Below are 15,810 nucleotides of genomic sequence, written 5' to 3'. Positions count from 1 at the left end.
AGCTGACTTTCCCAGTCAACTTGACGATAATGCCACGAGGTCCCCTTCATTGAAGTAAAGATGAAGTCAAGTCTGAAGACGTCTCATCCCAAAACGTCACCCACTCCTTCTCTCCAGAGAACACAGAACCTGACCCGCTGAGTTACTCCAGCATTTTCTGCCTATCTTCGGTTTAAACCAGCATCTGCACAATTCCTTCCTACATTTTCGGATTAGGAAGAGGTTGCCGCCAAGAAGATTCACCAGCACTCTTGAAAGGATATTAGATAACGCGAGTTCTTGAGATGGAAACATTTGAAAGGCCATAGCGATAATGGGACATCACCTTCAAACAAAGACCAAGGTAACGATGGGTCGAGCCACTTCTCTCTGAGATATTTCTATTCTGAATGATGTTTAAACCCAAAGTACATAGGGTCAATGAGTCACAGAGTGATACAGCATGGAAACAGGCCGTTCGGCCCAACGTGTCCACACCGGCCAGCATTCCCAGCTACACACTTCCCACCTGCAAGCGTTTGGTCCATATCCCTCCAAACCTGTCCTATCCATGAGCCTGTTTCCTAAACGTTGGGATAGTCCCTGCCTCAACTACCTCCTCTGGCAGAATGTTCCATACACCCACCACCCTTTGTGTGAAGAAGTTACCTCTCAGATTCCTATTAAGTCTTTTCTCCTTCACCTTAAGATTCAGATCAGATTCAGATTCAATTTTAATTGTCATTGTCAGTGTACAGTACAGAGACAACGAAAAAGCCTAAGTCCTCTGGTCCTCGATTCCCCTGCTCTGGGCAAGAGACTCTGTGCATCTGCCCAATCTATTCCTCTCATGATTGTAGACACCTCAATAAGACATAGTCATTTCAAGTATGTAGAGATTTCTTCTCGCACAGGGTAGAGAACCTCTGGAATTCTTAGCTCCAGAGGATTATGGAAGTTGGTTGATTGGAAGTATTTATATTGGCAGTAGATACATTTTCAAAGATTGGAGAATTGAAGCCTCAATGGAACTGACCTCAAAGTGGAATTGAGGCTTGGGGAGATCACCACGATCATATAGAATGTCGGGGTTGGCTTGAGGGGCCGAGTGGCCCACTCCTGCTCCTATAATTCTTGTGTAGGAGGGAACTGCAGATGCTGGATTACACCGACGATAAACACAAAACGCTGGAGTAACTCAGCGGGTCAGGCAGCATCTCTGGAGAGAAGGAGTGGGTGACGTTTCGGGTCGAGACCTTTCTTCAGAGTTCTTCTGATGCGAATATCATTAGGAGAATTATTACTGATCTGAACAAACGGATTCCTGTCAGCACAATAGTTGGATGGTCTGTTGCTGAGAGTTTGTGAAACTAATTTCCTCCACATTGAAACATCTGAATTCTCTAGACATTTCCATCCTGATGAGTCCAGACCTTGCATATTGTAAGGATTGTTATTGCAAACATGCTGGAAGTATTAAATAGTCTTTTAAACAGGTGTCTTGGAAACTGAGAGATAATGTTTTTAGAAAGAAGATGCAGAAAAAAGTCACATGTATATGGCAAGAAAGAATAATATGACATTTAAAAATATCAGTATAACAGGATGTAATCTTATAGATTAACAGGGGATCTTATAGAAACTTACAAAATTCTTAAGGGGTTGGACAGGCTAGATGCAAGAAGATTGCTCCCGATGTTGGGGAAGTCCAGGACAGGGGGTCACAGCTTAAGGATAATGGGGAAATCCTTTAAAACCGAGATGAGAAGAACTTTTCTCACACAGAGAGTGGTGAATCTCTGGAACTCTCTGCCACAGAGGGTAGTTGAGGCCAGTTCATTGGCTATATTTAAGAGGGAGTTAGATGTGGCCCTTGTGGCTAAGGGGATCAGGGGGTATGGAGAGAAGGCAGGTACAGGATACTGAGTTGGATGATCAGCCATGATCATATTGAATGGCGGTGCAGGCTCGAAGGGCCGAATGGCCTACTCCTGCACCTAATTTCTATGTTTCTATGTTTCTATGTAATGTTAGCAAGGTGATGAGGAGGGACTTCTGTAGACAGAAGGTTGTGAATCTGTGGAATTCATTGCCACAGACGGCGGTGGAGGCCAAGTTATTGGGTATTTTTAAAGTTAATGTGCTGCAAGGACATCTGAATTTCCCCTGAATAAGGGGATTAATCCAACTCAGTATCCTGTACCTACCTTCTCTCCATCCCTTTAGCCACAAGGGCCACATCTAACTCCCTCTTAAATATAGCCAATGAACTGTGGCCTCAACTACCTTCTGCGGCAGAGAGTTCCAGAGATTCACCACTCTGTGTGTGAAAAAAGTTTTCCTCATCTCGGTCCTAAAAGACTTCCCCCTTATCCTTAAACTGTGTGACCCCTTGTTCTGGACTTCCCCAACATCGGGAACAATCTTCCTGCATCTAGCCTGTCCAACCCCCTTAAGAATTTTGTAAGTACGGGTGTCAAAGGTTACGGGGAGAAGGCAGGAGAATGGAGTTGAGAGGGGAAGTTAGATCAGCCATGATTGAATGGCGGAGTAGACTCAATGGGCCGAATGGCCTAATCCTGCTCCTATGTCGTATGAACCCTTATGAACTTGTGTGTACTTGTCCACATGCAAGATTAGAAGTTGTATAGTCACTTCTCGGCATCTGCATACAATGGTGTCTGTCCTGTTACTTCTTGTGTGTGGTGGTGGGAAAGACTGGTGGAGACAGGGCAGCAATGTGAATGCTCTCTTCTCAACCCCAGCTTCAAAGTGAAAGGGGCAATGTTTAAAGGAGATGCCCGGTACAAGTTTTTTTACACAGAGGGTGGTGAGTGTCTGGAATGTGCTGCCAGGGGTGGTAGTAGTGGCAGATACAATATGACAGTGGCATTTAATAGACTCATAGAAACATAAAAAATAGGTGCAGGAGGAGGCCATTCGGCCCTTCGAGCCAGCACTGCCATTCACTGTGATCATGGCTGATCGTTCCCTTATCAATAACCCGTGCCTGCCTTCTCCCCACATCCCTTGACTCCACTAGCCCCTAGAGCTCTATCTAACTCTCTCTTAAATCCATCCAGTGATTTGGCCTCCACTGCCCTCTGTGGCAGGGAATTCCATAAATTCACGACTCTCTGGGTGAAAACGTTTTTTTTTCTCATCTCTGACTTAAATGACCTCCCGTTTATTCTAAGACTGTGTGGCCCCTGGTTCTGGACTCGCCCAACATTGAGAACATTTTTCCACAAATTCACAACTCTCTGGGTCAAACCTTTTTTTTTTTTCTCTCGTGATTAGCAGCGAATGGAGGGGAATCGATTATGTACAGGTAGATAAGAGTTGGTCTTGGCATCGTGTTCAGCAGAGACTTTGTGGGCCCAAGGGCCTCTTCCTGTGCTGTACTGTTCTGCATTCTAGAGTGCGTGAAATCAGCTCTGATGCTGGAACTTTAGGAGTCAACAATACACTCTGTGCTGGGTGTGGGCTGTTGAGGACATGTGCTTCTAATTTCTAAGTCAATGCCGAATATATCGTTAACAGTAAGAATGCTTCCAACAGGCTCACAAGCCAATAGAAATAACATTTACCAAGAATATCAAAAGACCACGTCTGACTGGAAGCATGTAATGCATCTCATTCCGTGACTAATCACTAGAGCTCAGAAGAATGAGCTCAGAAGAGTGAGGCTTTCAGGGCTATGATCGCTATTAACAGGGAAGATGTTCTCGTGTGAGACACTTTTCCTTCTGGCTGTGTAGACCAGGATTAGAGGCCATTGTGTCAGGATAGGGGCTTAACTGAGGTTGGTGACAAAGAGGCAATTCTCTCTGTGTAGGAAGGAACTACAGATGCTGGTTTACACCGAAGATAGACACAGAATGCTGGAGTAACTCAGCGGGACAGGCAGCAGCATCTCTGGAGAGAAGGAATGGGTGGTGATTCTTTATGTAAGGAATGTTGACCTTTGAGATTTTCCACCTCGACAACTTGGATGCCCAGTCACTGAGTACACTCACTGGGATTGCATTATTGTCAAATTCCAAGAACTCAGAGGATATGGAGATAAGGGTGGAAGAATGGACGAGATGTATTGCATGAGTGAACAGGGGTTTAATTCCAAGGTTCACAAAGGATTACTCCTGCTTTTATTTGTTCAAGGTGGATATTTATATTTTTATGGAATCATGCCAGAGAATGGTGCTGAGGTTAAGGAGCAAGCTCGGTCTATTGAATGAGAGAGTGGGCTTGTGAGGCCTAATGGTCTACCCTTCTGAAGAAGGGACCTGACACAAACCATCACCGATCCATAGTCACCAGGGATGCTGCCTGACTCACTGAGTTACTCCAGCACATTGTGTCTTTTTTTGTTGTTAACCAGCACCTGCAGTTCCTTGTTTCCACAATTTGTTCGTATGTTCTTGCGACCAACCACTTGCCCAATCTCAATGTTCAATTTGCAGCCATAATCAGTCTGAAATCCGATTATACTGGAACTGATTCTAATGGGATTAATGTACATGGGTGGTCGTCTATCAGCATAGGCCACGAAGGGGGGAAATGACCCGTTTCTGAACTGTATCTCTCGTTGACAGGCTTCACAGGCCTAGAGGGATATGGGCCAAATGCAGGCAAGTGGGGCTAGCATAGATGGGTCATATTGGGTGGTGTGGAAAGGGCCGAAGGGCCTGTTTCCATGCTGCAAGACCACATGACTATAACTGGAGGAGTAACTAACTGTTGCTTTATCCACTTCTATACATTTCCACCTTTTGTTTGCATATAGGAACGAACAAAAAAAGTGTGCGTCACTATTTTGCAAGACATGTCTGTAACACAAATGTATTTTGTTGATGAAATCGGAGCAATCACGACTTCATCTGCTATTATGCTGAAGGTTCCAGGACAAGGGGTCACAGCTTAAGGATAAGGGGGAAATCCTTTAAAAACGAGATAAGAAAAAGTTTTTTCACAGAGAGAGTGGTGAATCTCTGGAACTCTCTGCCACAGAGGGTAGTTGAGGCCACAGTTCATATTTAAGAGGGAGTTAGATGTGGCCCTTGTGGCTAAGGGGATCAGGGGGTATGGAGAGAAAGCAGGTACGGGATACTGTGTTGGATGATCAGCCATGATCATATTGAATGGCGGTGCAGGCTCGAAGGGCCGAATGGCCTACTCCTGCACCTAATTTCTATGTTTCTATGTTTCTATGTTTCATCTTCTATTATGCTGAAGGTAGGTATAGCCTGAAACAACCCCTTTGCAATGGAAGTCTTCACGGTGGCGCAGCGGTAGAGTCGCTGCCTTGCAGCACTAACAGCGCCAGAGACCCGGGTTCAATCCCGACTACGGGCGCTGTCTGTACGGAGTTTGTACGTTCTCCCCGTGACCGTGTGGGTTTTCTCCGAGATCTTCAGTTTCCTCCCACGCTCCACAGACGTACAGGTTTGTAGGTTAATTTGGTATAAATGTAAATTGTCCCTAGGGTATGTAAGATAATCATAGACAATATTCAATAGACAATGGGTGCAGGAGGAGTAGGCCATTCTGCCCTTCGAGCCAGCACCGCCATTCAATGTGATCATGGCTGATCATCCCCAATCGGTACCCCGTTCCTGCCTTCTCCCCATATCCCCTGACTCTGCTATTTTTAAGAGCCCTATCTAGCTATCTCTTGAAAGCATCCAGAGAACCTGCCTCCACCTGAGGCAGAGAATTCCACAGACTCACCACTCTCTGTGAGAAATAGTGTTTCCTCATCTCCGTTCTAAATGGCTTACTCCTTAAGCCTCTGTCCCACTTAGGAAACCTGAACGGAAACCTCTGGAGACTTTGCGCTCCACCCAAGGTTTCCGTGCGGTTCCCGGAGGTTGCAGGTGGTTGCCGGAGGTTGCAGGTAGTGGAAGCAGGTAGGGAGACTGACAAAAACCTCCAGGAACTGCACGGAAACCTTGGGTGGGGCGCAAAGTCTCCAGAGGTTTCCGTTCAGGTTTCCTAAGTGGGACAGGGACATAATTCTTAAACTGTGGCCCCCGGTTCTGGACTCCCCCAACACCGGGAGCAGGATAGTGTCAATGTGCGGGGATCGGTGGTCGGTGCAAACTTGTTACTATGCTGTATCTCTAAACTAAACTAAACTAAACTTAACAATCCACCTCACTGAGGCTCTGGTGAGAATCGCACAGAGCAGAGTTTCATGAGAATTTCAAAGGCATATCTTTAAGCTTTTAGGAAATCCTTGTAACAATGCCGAACGGTGTCAGATAATCATCAGATCAAAGAACTGAAGTCCAACGGCACTGGAGCGCAAGGAAATCGCTTTGAAAGCAATTCACTCTTTTATATACGATTAAATCCAAACAAATAGGTCGTGGGGAATTTAAGTTATTAAGGGAATTGGGATGGAGAATCATAAACACCTCAGCTTTTGTGACATACGATATCTTGAAATATTTCTTAAGTGATTTACTGCCCTTTAATTCACTTCTACATGTTCATTGTACTCCACGGAATATAGTGTCTGTCATTCTCCTTTCTAACTTAGACGGTGGATATTTGTAATGGGCTCGTTTGAGCCTGTTCTTTTATATATTAGCGGTATGCTTGAGTAGTAGATGCAGTCTGATTAGTTTCAAGATTCAAGATTCAAGAGAGTTTATTGTCATGTGTCCCTGATAGGACAATGAAATTCTTGCTTTGCTTCAGCACAACAGAACATAGTAGGCATTGACTACAGAACAGATCAGTGTGTCCATATACCATTATATAAATATATACACACATGAACAAATAAACTGATAAAGTGCAAATAACAGATAATGGGCTATTAATGTTCAGAGTTTTGTCCGAGTCAGGTTTAATAGCCTGATGGCTGTGGGGAAGTAGCTATTCCTGAACCTGGACGTTGCAGTCTTCAGGCTCCTGTACCTTCTACCTGAAGTTAGCGGGGAGATGAGTGAGTGGCCAGGATGGTGTGGGTCCTTGATATTACTTTTTGAGGCAGTGACTGCGATAGATAGTTTGAGTGCATTGGGATAATTTGGGGTACAACCTACCATTGTAGAGAACTAGCAAAACAGCGTTACTGACTAATGAATAACAAGTCATATCTGTTTAACTTAGTTGTTTTGCTAAACTCAGCCTTAAACAGATATAATCCAGGGAATTCCACTCTTGAAGGTGAATGTTGGTCAATCTGTGGAATTCATTGCCACAGACGGCAGTGGAGGCCACGTCATTGGGTACTTTAAAGCAGAGGTCGATAGGGGCTTGATTAAGGGTGTCAAAGAGAAGAATGGGGTTGAGAGGGAGAAATAGATCAGCCGTGATAGAATGGCGGAGTAGACTGAACGGGCCGAATGGCCTAATTTTGCTGCGATGTCTATAGGATTCTTACTACGAACCTATCTGATGAAACCTTGAATCCCTAACCAAGACTATGAGCTAAGCATGGAACCTATTGGAAAATGTCCTCACGTTGTGCTTGTATTGAGATCCAAGCTTGTTGGTTGCACTTCACAAGTCGGGTTCAGGGCCTGAATTGGAAGCTGTCTCCCATCCCCAGTCTGACGGCTTACAGAACGAGAATGCACAGAGTCTTCTTCTCAGGGTCGGGGAATCAAGAAACAGAAGGCGCAGGTTGAAGGTGGGAGGGGATTAAGAACCTGAGGGGCAACACATTCAGTGGTGGGCGGATGGAACAGGCTGCCAGAGGAGATAGACACAAAAAGCTGGAGTAAAGGGCCTGTCCCACTCACGCGACCTTTGGCTCGCAAATTACGCGACCTCGTGGTCGCTTGTGGTTTACGGGTGCTGTATGGCCGCGCGGGGCCGGTCCCGCTTAGAAGCGCGGAGTTGTGCGGGGCTGGTCCCCACATCGCGCGGGGCTCCGAAATTCTTGCAGTGACCGAAATCTTCACGCGCCAACGGCCTGTCGGCACGCAGGCGCATTGCGGTCGTACGCAGCGTCTTGACGTCGTATGCAGTGTCTTGGCAGCGTATGCCTAGCGCGTGGCATTGCGTGATGACGTCACTGCCCGGCGAGGCTTTGCGTGATGACGTCACTGCCCGATGCCGTGCGACGCCCAAATTCAGTCGGCCCGCCTCCTGCCCTGCTGATTGGTAAGCGTGACGTAAATGACGTCACGCGCGAACTTAGCGCGAACTTCGCGTGAACTCCACTTGGTCGCGCCAAACGCACGCAAGTGGGACAGGCCCTTAACTCAGCGGGCCAGGCCAGAGGAGATAGTTGAGACAGTTACAATGAGAACATTTAACATTTATTTGTATAGATACATGGAAAGGAAAAAGATTTAGAGATATCGGCCAAATGTGGGCAAATGGGATTAGTTTAGATGCGGCATCATGGCCAATCATTTCTGAAACCTCCAACATTAATATTTCATTCTCCTCAGGAACTAAAATTGCACAATAATTAAACCGAAGGAAAATTATTTAATGCTGAATAATTGGACATAAATCATAAAATGCTGCCTCGAATCGTCCGATTGGATTAACTTTGCATGCGACTGTGATTGTGGTGTTCCTTGTCAACGCTGCTAAAGCCAACAGCTGATGAAAACAGAACCAGACACACTATAAAATTATCAGTGAAGAATGTTAACATAAATAACCTTCATGTTCTATTTAATATCCAGTTCTGCAGAAAGCTTGGCCGCATTATAACAGTAAATGCATTTCTAAAAATACTTCACTGATTCCAGAATAGTTTGGGACAACTTACACCACCAGATATATCCAAGTTTATTTCTTGGTTTGATTTGCCTGTGAGGGATGGGATTGTTAATGAAATGTGTAGGAAGGAACTGCAGATGCTGGTTTACACTGAAGATAGCAGAAAGTGCTGGAGTAACTCAGCGGGACAGGCAGCATCTCGGGAGAGAATGGGTGACGTTTCGGGTCGAGATCCTTCTTCAGACTACATCAGTTACGTCCCGAAACGTTGCCTATTTCCTTCGCTCCATAGATGCTGCTGCACCCGCTGAGTTTCTCCAGCATTTTTGTCTACCTTCGATTTTTCAGCATCTGCAGTTCCTTCTTAAACACTTCTTCAGACTGTGACTGGCAGACTACGGCGAATCCCCCAATCAGTCATCAGATACTGTAGATGCAAGAAGGTTCTGCTGAACTAAAGGGGAGTAGCTGGAAGAACCTAACAGGTCAGGCAGCATCTGCGGAGGGAAATGGACAGTCTAGATAGATGAATGGGATAGGAATTGGAAGGGACTGCAGATGCTGGTTTAAACCGAAGATAGACACAAAAAGCCCGGAGTATCTCAGCGTGTCAGGCAGCATCTCTGGAGAAAAGGAATCCTGAAACGTCACTTAGTGCGTTACGGTGGCAAAGCAGTAGAGTTGCTGCCTTACAGCGCTTGCAGCACTGGAGACCCAGGTTCGATACTGACCACGGGTGCTGTCTGTACAGACACACGTTCTCCCCGTAACCGCTTACGTTTTCTCCGAGGTCTTCGGTTTCCTCCCGCACTCCAAAGATGTACAGGTTTTTAGGCTAATTGGCTTGGCATGAATGCAAAGTTGCTCCTACTGTGTGTGCAGGATAGTGTTAATGTGCCGGGATCGCTGGTCGGTGTGGACTCGGTGTGCCGAAGGGCCTGTTTCTGCACTGTATCTCTCCACTAAACTAAACTAAACTATTCCCTTTCTCCAGAGATGCTGCCTGGCCCGCTGAGTTAGCCCAGCATTTTGTGTCTATCTACCAGCATCTGCAGTTCCTTCCTACACATTTTATTAACAATGTTACCCAATTAAAAAATTAAAAATTACCAATTAAAAATGTCGGCCCCCCATTTTCCCCCCACAGATGCTGCCTGACCTGCTGAGTTGCTTTAGCTGCTCTTGTTGTTTTTGCTACGGATGCCAACATCTGTGATCTCTTGTATCCCCAAGGCTCTGTTGACCTTGGTCGTGAGACAAGAATTCAGAACCCAATGGTCCACTCAGTGGTTCTTTATTGTCACATATGCGCTGCGCAGCAAAATATGCTGTACTCACTAGAATTTAGAAGACTGAGAGGGGGATCTTATAGAAACTTACAAAATTCTTAAGGGGTTGGACAGGCTAGATGCAGGAAGATTATTCCCAATGTTGGGGAAGTCCAGAACTAGGGGTCACAGTTTAAGGATAAGAGGGAAGTCTTTTAGGACCGAGATGAGAAAATCATTTTTTACAGAGAGTGGTGAATCTGTGGAATTCTCTCCCACAGAAGGTAGTTGGCTATATTTAAGAGGAAGTTAGATGTGGCCCTTGTGGCTACAGGGATCAGGGGGTATGGAGAGAAGGCAGGTACAGGATACTGAGTTGGATGATCAGCCATGATCATATTGAATGGCGGTGCAGGCTCGAAGGGCCGAATGGCCTACTCCTGCACCTAATTTCTATGTTTCTATGTTTCTATTGGGTCGACTGGGCTTATATTCACTGGAATTTAGATGTGAGGGGATCTTACAGAAACATTTAAAATTCTTAAAAGGATCGGACAGGCTAGCTGCAGGAAAAATGTTCCTGGTGTTGGGGGAGTCCAGAACCAGGGGGGTCACAGTTTAAGAATAAGAGTTGGGCCATTTTGGACTGAGATGTGGAAAAACTGTTTCACCCAGAGGGTTGTGAATCTGTGGAGGCTGAGGCCACAGTTCATTGGGTATATTTAAGAGGGAGTTAGATGTGGCCCTTGTGGCTAAAGGGATCTGGGGGTATGGAGAGAAGGCAGGTACAGGATACTGAGTTGGATGATCAGCCATGATCATATTGAATGGCGGTGCAGGCTCGAAGGGCCGAATGGCCTCTACTCCTGCACCTATTTTCTCAGTATCCCGTACCTGCCTCTTCTCCATACCCTCTGATCCCCTTAGCCACAAGGGCCACATCTAACTCCCTCTTAAATATAGCCAATGAACTGGCCTCGACTAACCTCTGCGGCAGAGAGTTCCAGAGATTCACCACTCTCTGTGTGAAAAAGGTTCTTCTCATCTCGGTTTTAAAGGATTTCCCCCTTATCCTTAAGCTGTGACCCCTGGTCCTGGACTTCCCCAACATCGGGAGCAATCTTCCTGCTTCTAGCCTGTCCAACCCCTTAAGAATTTTGTAAGTTTCTATAAGATCCCCTCTCAATCTCCTAAATTCTAGAGAGTATAAACCAAGTCTATCCAGTCTTTCTTCATAAGACAGTCCTGACATCCCAGGAATCAGTCTGGTGAACCTTCTCTGCACTCCCTCTATGGCAATAATGTCCTTCCTCAGATTTGGAGACCAAAACTGTACGCAATACTTTCATCATATGTCAGCCCCGCCATCCCGGGAATTAACCTGGGAGGTTTTTCACAAGGAGAAGGCAGAGAGAGGTGGGAGGGATGTGAAAACAAGGGTGGGTCATTTAAAATTGTGATCCTGCAGAACTGAGTTCGATCCTGAACTACGGGTGCTGTCTGTACGGAGTTCTCCCTGGGTTTTCTCAGGTTTCCTCCCACACTCCAGAGGCGTACAAGTTAATTGGCTTTGGTAGAAATTGTAATGGCTGTGTGTGGGGTAGTGCTAGTGTACAGGGTCAGCATGGACTCGATGGGCTGAAGGGCCTGTTTCAGCTCTGTATCTCTAAAGTAAAGTCTAAAATACTAGGGAGTTCTTAGTATGAAAAAAGTGATTACTCTTCATTACAACACTTGGAAGTAATCAGTGCAGGAAGTGGGAGTTAACAGACATGATGCCATGTGTAGGAAGGAACTAATTGGCCTGTCCAGGAAGGAACTGCAAGATGTTGGTTTAAACCGAAGATAGACACAAAATGCTGGAGTAACATTGGATCTTAGGTCCTGCTGATGCAGATCAGTCTGAGGAAAGAATGAAAAAAACTCCTTGATTTGATTCCTTCATTTGGGAGTTTGCAAAGCAAATGTGAAGAATATTATCGTTCAGGAAGTAGATTTAACGTGGAGAAAATTCATGGCGTCAGGAGGTCACATTGGGGACCATCAGACCAATGTTTGAATTAGTCTGAAGTCGGGTCTCGACCCGAAACGTCGCCCATTCCTTCTCTCCAGAGATGCTGCCCTGTCCCGCTGAGTTACTCCAATATTCAGTGTCTATCTTCGGTTTAAACCAACATCTTGCAGTTCCTTCCTGGACAGGCCAATTAGTGAGGCAGATTCAAGAGGTCAGTTATTCAAGGGGGGATTAGGGAAGAGGATTAAGTTGCTGGGAATGAATGTGAGATGATGACAACTCGAGATTGGAGGTGGTGCCTTTTTCCACCACTCACTACATGATGGTGACTGCAGATTCAGATTCAGATTCAGATTCAGATTCAATTTTAATTGTCATTGTCAGTGTACAGTACAGAGACAACGAAATGCATTTAGCATCTCCCTGGAAGAGCGACATAGCAAACGATTTGAATAAATAATAATAAGTATCCGGGGGGGGTGGTGATTGGCAGTCACCGAGGTGTGTTGTTGAGTAGAGTGACAGCCGCCGGAAAGAAGCTGTTCCTCGACCTGCTGGTTCGGCAACGGAGAGACCTGTAGCGCCTCCCGGATGGTAGGAGGGTAAACAGTCCATGGTTGGGGTGAGAGCAGTCCTTGGCGATGCTGAGCGCCCTCCGCAGACAGCGCTTGCTTTGGACAGACTCAATGGAGGGGAGCGAGGAACCGGTGATGCGTTGGGCAATTTTCACCACCCTCTGCAGTGCCTTCCAGTCGGAGACAGAGCAGTTGCCATTCCATACTGTGATGCAGTTGGTAAGGATGCTCTCGATGGTGCAGCAGTAGAAGTTCACCAGGATCTGAGGAGACAGATGGACCTTCTTCAGTCTCCTCAGGAAGAAGAGACGCTGGTGAGCCTTCTTGATCAGAGTAGTCCCAGACTGTCTCACTCCACTCTGTAAATTTGACAGGGCACCTCTGGTCATGGTTCACCCTTGTCAGCCTTAAAGCACATTTAGTATTCTTGGCTTGGAGTCAGAGAGTCGTAAATTCAAACAATAATCCAGCATTTGAGTGCGGATAAATTGTTAAACTGAGGTCACTTGGTCTGATGAGACAGGTCATGAGCAAGACTCATTATTGTGATTTGAAGGGAATTCCTCAATCAACATCGATGGGGCAACAGATGGCGCAATGGGCTAAGTGTTCGGCTGGCGACCAGAAGGTAGCCGGTTCGAATCCCGCTTGGAGGGCATACTGTCGTTGTGTCCTTGGGGCAAGACACTTCACACACCTTTGCCTGTGTGTAAATGTAATGTAGTTATGAGAAGCACTTTGTGGTCAATGCAAGTTGACTAAAAATGTGCTATATAAATAAGATTATTATTATTATTATTATTATATATCACCACAACACTCATATCTCGCGTGGGCAGCTTACACCCCAGCGGTATGAATATCGACTTCTCTAACTTCAAGTAACCCTTGCTTTCCCTCCCTCTCCATCTCTCCCCCTTCCCAGTTCTCTGACCAGTCTGACTCGACCCTTAATTAAATCTTATGTCTGTATGCCTCGTTGTCACCTTCTCCAAGTCAACAAAGATCTATTCGACATTTTCCTTGATCCTCATCCCCTTTGATGTCTTGTTCTCACACCTTACACTTCCTTGTCTCTGTGTCTCCCTCTCTCTTGACTCTCAGTCAGACCACGTAGATTCTCTCCGAGATCTTCGGTTTCCTCCCACACTCCAACGACATACGGGTGTGTAGGTTTAAGAAGGAACTGCAGATGGTGGAAAATCGACGGTGGACAAAAATGCTGGAGAAACTCAGCGGGTGAGGCAGCATCTATGGAGCGAAGGAAGGGCAACGTTTCGGGGCGAAACCCTTCTTCAGGTTAATTGGCTTGGTATTAATGTAAAATTATGCCTAGTGTGTGTGTAGTAGTAAATACTGCCCAGTCCATCATCGGCTCTGACCTCCCTACCATCGAGGAGATCTATCGCAGTCGTAGCCTCAAAAAGGCTGCCAGCATCATCAAGGACCCACGCCATCCTGTCCACACACTCATCTCCCTGCTACCTTCAGAGGGAGCCTGAAATCTGCAACATCCAGGTTCAGGAATAGCTACTTCCCCACAGCCATTAGGCTATTAAACTCAACTCAAACAAAACTCTGAACATTAATAGCCCATTATCTGTTTATTTGTACTTTATCTGTTTTATTTATTCATGTGTGTATATATTAATACAATGGTAGATGGACACACTGATCTGTTCTGTGTTCATGCCTACTATATTCTGTTGTGCTGAAGCAAAGCAAGAGTTTCATTGTCCTGTTTGGGACACATCACAATAAACTCTCTTGAATCTTGAATCTTGAATTTCCCCGCTTTATCTCTAAACTATACTGAATTAAAATTCATGGAGGAACAGAGGTAGACAGAGTACATGAGCAAGGACTTGTGAAATGAGATCTAGATGCAAATAGTGATTGCTCTTCATCACTTAGACGTAATTGTACCAGAGGGAGCAGTGACATGACAGGTACAATTGCATCTTGAATATTTTAGTTCTTTAGAGTCGAGATGCTGCATGGAAACAGGGCCTTCAGCTCACCGAGTCCACACCGACCATAGATCTCCTGTTCACACTAGTCCTGTGTTGTCCCACTTTCTCATCCACTCCCTACACACGAGGGGAAATTTACAGAGGACAATTAACCCGCAAACCCGCACGTCTTTGGGATGTCGTGGGAAACCAGTGCACCTGGAGGAAACCCTCGCGGTCGCAGGGAGGACGTGCAAACTCCACAGCGACAGGGCCGGGGGGTCAGGATCGAACCTGGGTCTCTGGTGCTGTGAGGCAGCGGATCTACCAGCTGCGCCACCTTGCTGCCCTTGTTGGGACAATGAAAAGACGACATCAACATACGAGACCGAGCAAACTGAATGGGGAATAGGAAAGTAATGTTTAATATTGAGGCCAATGTTCGACGGAACGGCATGGGGGCAGAAATCTACTGCTCGGGAATCATGTGGAATTTTTAACATTACACAGATGTCCAAAATGTTGAAATTTTCTGTATCTGATGGAACAAACTTTCAAGGGAAAATACACTATGGACATTTCCTTGGAATAACAATGTGAAATGACCTTTGTTCATCTGTAATAGATCATGTTATTTGCCATCTGCGCCGTAATCGGAACCATTGCTTATGGATCTCTCTCAATAGAAAAACTCTGCACAATCTGTTCTGTGTAATCATTGAGATATATAACAGATTTTATTTTGATGTTGTGTGACTTTTGCATTGTATGCATCAACTTTGGGATAACATAGGGAAGGGTAGAGAAAGATGTAGAACCAATAACAGTTGTTTGCACTGGTATTGTGGTTATTAATGTATTGAATATTTCTTGTTTATTATATATTATCTCTATGTATTGTGGGCGGCGCGACTTGTCAGCAGCGGCCTCTGCAGCCCGTCCGCGTTTATTATTTAGTCTATGAGATCCAGCGATGTTATTTTTTGTTGGGCCTGTGTGTGGGGGCACCAGCCAGGAGGGAGGGGGGCAAACTTTTAAATCTCTCCCTGCACAAGACCCGACCTTTTCTTGTGCTGGTTTCCGTTATCGTTGGGGCTGCAATGAGGAGCGGCCTCCAACAGGAAGAGACCGGGGACTCTGGTGCCGATGACTCACCTCACCGTCGCGGAGCTGGCCGAGTCCGGAGCGGGTGGAGCAGTGGTGGAGCGCTGCTGCTGCTGCTGCTGCGGCCCGACCGGAGAGTCGGAGGCTTCAACTGCAGGTCTGCGGACGGCGGCACCGGGAGCCCGTGGGTCCCTGGAGGGAGACCGCTTTTCAGGGCTCTCGCA

The 15,810-nt window shown here is 46.1% G+C and overlaps 1 protein-coding gene across 1 annotated transcript in view; it reads left to right on the top strand.

The window, feature by feature from the left end:
• LOC129713596 (collagen and calcium-binding EGF domain-containing protein 1-like) overlaps window positions 1-15,810 on the top strand; it is a 98,189-nt gene that overhangs the window by 1,606 nt on the left and 80,773 nt on the right. The window lies entirely within an intron of this gene.

Source organism: Leucoraja erinacea, chromosome 36 (assembly GCF_028641065.1).
Source record: "Leucoraja erinacea ecotype New England chromosome 36, Leri_hhj_1, whole genome shotgun sequence".
In the NCBI taxonomy this organism is placed as follows: domain Eukaryota; kingdom Metazoa; phylum Chordata; class Chondrichthyes; order Rajiformes; family Rajidae; genus Leucoraja; species Leucoraja erinaceus.
Note: the sequence above shows the minus strand (reverse complement) of the source record. Positions and strands in the feature narration are given on the sequence as shown.